Source organism: Ascaphus truei, chromosome 20 (assembly GCF_040206685.1).
Source record: "Ascaphus truei isolate aAscTru1 chromosome 20, aAscTru1.hap1, whole genome shotgun sequence".
In the NCBI taxonomy this organism is placed as follows: Eukaryota; Metazoa; Chordata; class Amphibia; order Anura; family Ascaphidae; genus Ascaphus; species Ascaphus truei.
In genome coordinates, this window is record NC_134502.1 from 1,718,046 (window position 1) to 1,723,449 (window position 5,404).

The 5,404-nt window shown below is 42.7% G+C and overlaps 1 long non-coding RNA gene across 1 annotated transcript; it reads left to right on the forward strand.

The window, feature by feature from the left end:
- The first annotated feature begins 312 nt into the window (after nt 1–312).
- Nucleotides 313–3,517, forward strand: LOC142471345 (uncharacterized). The gene is made up of 2 exons (XR_012789413.1): nt 313–392; nt 3,044–3,517. It is a non-coding gene; the product is annotated as an uncharacterized LOC142471345 (long non-coding RNA).
- Nucleotides 3,518–5,404: the final 1,887 nt, after the last annotated feature.

Sequence of the window (5,404 nt, forward strand, 5' to 3'; positions counted from 1 at the left end):
CGTGTTCATTTTCAGTGAATAGATTTCCATCATCATTATACAGCGCGGCGTGTTCATTATCAGTATATAGATACTCTGCATCATTATACAGCGCGGCATGTTCATTACCAGTATATAGATAATCTGCATCATTATACAGCGCGTCGCGTTCATTATCAGTGTATAGATACTCTGCGTCATTATACAGCACAGCGTGTTCATTATCTGTGCATACATACTCTGCATCATTATACAATGCAGCGTGTTCATTAACAGTGCATGGAGATACTCGGTATTATTATAGAGTGCAGTTCATACTCTTTTGCTTTCTTACAGTGCCAATCTGGGGTATTATTCTTCTCTCGCTGGTTGCCGCACTTGCAGCTGCCCTACTCCTGTGTTTGCTCTGTGCAGTGAGTATTTGCCCTATTAACATTACTAAACACCATATACAAGGTATACCATATTAACCTTAATTACTTTATTTTGACCCTAAAACTGACCATAACATCACATTACAAACACAACCTTATTAATACTAACCAACTAGACACAACACATATTATACCAAGCCTAACACTACACACAGATACCCAGCAAGCTCTCAGCAACCCTCCCAAATTACCACAAAGCAGGTTTTCTTTTCATGCAGCTGGTTGTGACAGGTTCAATGCCAGGACCATCCTTCCCCTAATTATAGAGGTAAATAAGGATTTTAATTAGCTAGTGCTAGGACCTGCGATATTACTGTATGGTCATGCCTTGAATGTGGCTCGCAGGCTTATACGCTTTGGCCAAAAGGTTAACTAAATGACCCTTTTTTCAAGAGATATATAGGTATTTCGCTGTGTATTTTTGTCACATTGGATGTTGCTCTGGACTTCTTTGTTTCTTGTTGTATACAAACCTAACCCTAACCTTAGCAGAAACCCTTACACTTCACATTCTCAAAGCCAACACTAAACCTGTCTTATTAGACCTATTACTGTAATAACCACAAACTTTACATAAACGTTTACACTAACCCAAACATTATACGCCTAACATGAATGAAATTGGCTTACAATGAACCCGAACACCAACCAAACACACTAAACATATAACACTTAATATAACCTTAAATATTAAAACCCCCAAACTCTAAACATAAGATGCCAACCCTAACCTTAACCAAACAACGTGCTGCTTCACTAATATTTGTACATTAACCTAACAGGAACCCTAACAACTCTAACCCAAAATACTAAGCATATAATACAAACCCTAACCCTAACACTAATCCTTGTACATTAGCGAAACATGATCCCTAACACTAACCCTAACTTTAACAAAACCATGTATACTAATCCTTGCACATTAACGTAACCGGAACCCTGATACTATTACGAACCCAAAACACTAAGCTCTAATAATAACCCATAAGCCTAACGCTCATTTTAGACTAATCCTTGTGCGAGCCAAACATAATCCCTAACACTAACTCTAACCCAACGCAATATACATATAACACTAACCTTAACCCTAACAAAACCCTATAAACCAATGTCATGGGAGACCAGTACTTTTAACACCGTTACCTTCCGGGATCAATTTCCCAAGGCAGGACAAGGTAGGGGAATACAATGAGGTTTATTCTGGTAAAACCAGCAGGCACACAATGTAACACAAAAAACAAGGAAATACACGACAACTGGGACTCTGGGGGGGGAGACACGAGCCTCAACTAGGTGCACAGCGCTTGCTTCAGGAAGGCTTACCCTGTCCGCAACACGTCCAGGAACAACCACAGTACTACCTATGGGATAGAAACCTGGCTTATCTCGCTGGTCGGGTCTTCGTACGATAGTAGAATTTGGCCGCGTCTCTAGAACTTGTCCTCAGCTTGGCCAGGCTTCTCCAGTACCACGATGTCGAGTGCTTCGCTATTGCGAGCAAAGCACCGTTGAAAAGCCTGCCTCTGCTTCACTGGATCAAGCTTGGGAATAGTCTGGTTCTCTGATCGGGCGGTCCCCTTTACATAGACCTCGGTGTCCTATTTCTAACATGGAACAGGGACTACCGGCCAACCAGAGTACGGATTGTAATGCAACTACCACTCACAAGTGGGAGGCTCGGCTTGTTCCACCCGTCAGAAGAGGGGGCGTATAGAGGGGCTTGGGTAGCCGGTGAGCGGGAAATTTGAACTGGCCAATGGGAACCATGCCTTACGAGCAATAGCTTCCCCTTGCCAGCCCCATACCTCTAGCTGGGTAGGCTAAACAATACGTGAGAGAACAAAAAGCTCCCCAAGGGGGAGACTCTGTTTCTGGACCTGGTTCTCTGCCCTTCCCCGCCCCAACACCTCGCTACCCCCATCCTCCCCTTTGATCGACTATCTCTATGCAGGCATCCCGGCTGGTAGAATTACCGGGACTGCCTCCATAGAGATGAATACACATTTTAAACACATTTATTTTCTACAACTTAGGCTCGGGAATTTGGGTGGTAAAAATTGTCCTAGCAGCCAAGTTTTAAAACCAAGTTCCGAGAACTGGCTGGACAATACTGTATATGATAGAGAATCATAACGTTATTAAAATGCATACGCGTACCCGCAAATCAGGTGCGATTCGCGGGTAAAATTATGGTACAACCGGTAACTTTGTCCAGGAACATTTTACATACATTATAACCTTTTTTGCCCCCGCCAGTATCCACTATTAGGGTCCCGTTCCCGAAGTCCCAGTTTTCTACCTAGAATTATAACACACGGTTTTAGGGGTAGCTAGCCGGGCTTCACCTTTATTATGAAGGCTGGCTTCCCACCGTCACAACTAATGCTTGTACATTAGCCAAACATGAACCCTAACACTAACTCTAACTCAACAGACCAATCCTGTAATACCAACCCTAATACTTACCCTAACCTAAACAACAATTCTTACACTAATCTAATAACCACTAACCTAATAACCACTAACCGTATCCATCATACACTAACCCAGTACATTAACCCTAATACTAATACATTTCCTGTGCCACTAACCCTATAACTTAATGTAACCCTGAGCTCTTTCCTCTGCAGGCATTGAAGTGCGGGAGAACTGGAATGTACAACGTAACCTATTATCCTTCGTACTTCAATCACATGGGTGGGAACATCTCTGGAAGACCCCACGCACACCACGACCCCGAGACGGGTTCACGGCCGAGAGAAGACTTTAACAGGAGACCCTCGTCAACAACAGAGCAGCATGAGATGCACCCAAGACCTTACCAAACAGGACAAAAGCACCAATCAATCCCATAGACATAGTGTAAATCCTGTATAGGATCGACCTGTTGACGACTCGGCTAATATCCTACTCCTACTAAGAATATCTAGATTGTAAGCTATGTGGGTCTCAGTCGGAAGCAGGGACCCCAGCAGCGTGACTGCGGCAGACACTTTCTCGGACGCCGTGGACTTTCACATTTTGTGTACACGGCACGGGAGACAGAAAGTCTTTCTAAATCTGCATATAAACTAAAACACACATCTTATAAAAGTCACAGAATTCTCTTTGTATGTATTAATTTATTCCTAACTTTATTATTATAAATTATTGCCAGCGGGGAAAAAAATCATATTCCTGAGTTGTTTGAATTATTTATTAAACAGTGTGTGAGGGGGATGCTGGCCCTGTCTGTGCTGTACCTGTGCTGTGTATACATGTCATGGTGTAGTAGTGTGTGTGAGGGGGAGGCTGGCACCGCCACTGCCCGCGCTGTACCTGTGCTGTGTATATATGGTGTAGTAGTGTGTGTGAGGGAGAGGCTGGCACTGCCGCTGCCCGCGCTGTACCTATGCAGTGTATACATGTCATGTTGTATCAGTGTGTGTGAGGGGGAAGCTGGCACTGCTGCTGCCTGCGCTGTACCTGTGCTGTGTATACATGGTGTAGTAGTGTGTGTGAGGGGTGTGTATGAGGGGGTGGCTGGCACTGCTGCTGCCCACTCTGTACCTGTGCTGTGCTTAAATGTCATGCTGTACTAGTGAGTGTGAGGGGAATCTTTATTTTATTTAAATACAAAATACAATTATTTACAAATATACACAATATTTACAGAACAACATCCAGAGAATCACAAACAATACATTTTACATTACAGAGATTCCCTTCCAAAGACATTTAAACACATTTCTCTCCAGCCTCTCAGATTCCCTCTGCCGAACGCTCTTTATATCCGACACAATGTGACTCAGAATTATTTCTGCCGGCATCACATACTTTTATAGCGATACCATACATCTGGCGTTCCATAAATGGTATATAGATATCACATTAGATCTATAACAGGTGTATCTAAAGAGGTACACAGAAAGAATCCCTTTGTAGGCGCACCGCAGACCGTTATGAAATAAAAATGGTCAGGGGTGAAAAATGTGTATAACAAAAAGTAATTGTATATTATTTACCAACAAGTGAAAGTGTAATAAAAACAGAATAGATATTCATATTACTAAATATACTGTGCTAAAATAGACACTAAACAGGTCTAAAAAGTCTACTGTAGGCCTCCTGTGGGCATACTGTAGGTATCAAGTATTACTTGCTATGGCTCAGCTATTATTGATCGCTGTAGTAGCTATGAAAAGTTCATACATCTATGCTCATAAGTGGGTAGTGTAAAGAAACACAAGGTAGGTACTCATCAGTGTGAATTGATGTCTGGTGGTGTTTAATTTTATCCCAAAAACCTCTTTAACACTCTACATGGCTCAAAGGACCAGGTGTGGTAAACCTAGGGTGAATGGATACTGTAAGTCTAACAGTACAGTGGAGTGGGTAATGATGTAAGTGGATGCACTCGTGGTTATCCGCAGGTAGCTGAAGTTCACTGCGCATACATCTATAGAGTGTCCAGGAATTACTGGCTACCCTCTGCGTCTGGTAAGGTGAGTGTAGTGGTGATTTCTAAGGTAGTGTCACAAACTAGAGCTTCACATAGAGGGGAAAAGGTGGGTATAGTAGATATCAAGGTGTAAATAATAAAAATGTAATTTAGTCACCACGAAAAGAGAAAGTATATTTGTACCTTTTATATCAATTTGTGTATGTCACAGAGTGGTTACTTATATCCACAGATGCACCGTTCTAATGTAAGTACAGTTCTCCTGCGCACAGATCTATGTTTTGGCTAAAGATTCCAACTGCGCATGCGTCGACCCCAGCAAACGCCGCTGGATGTATCATGAGACTCTGATAGTCTCTTATAAGAGGCAACTGTTTATCGTGCTGTTGGTGGCCCTTATTGATAAGTATGGTTTAGACAGTGTCACTTAAGGGAGGTTCACTCAATCCAGATTTGGATGCAGACTCTAAACAGAACCCGCTTAGTGATCCGCACTTTGCTGTGAAGTACAGAGGCTGTTTGTCGTATTTCCCCTAGTGCCCCTTGGTAA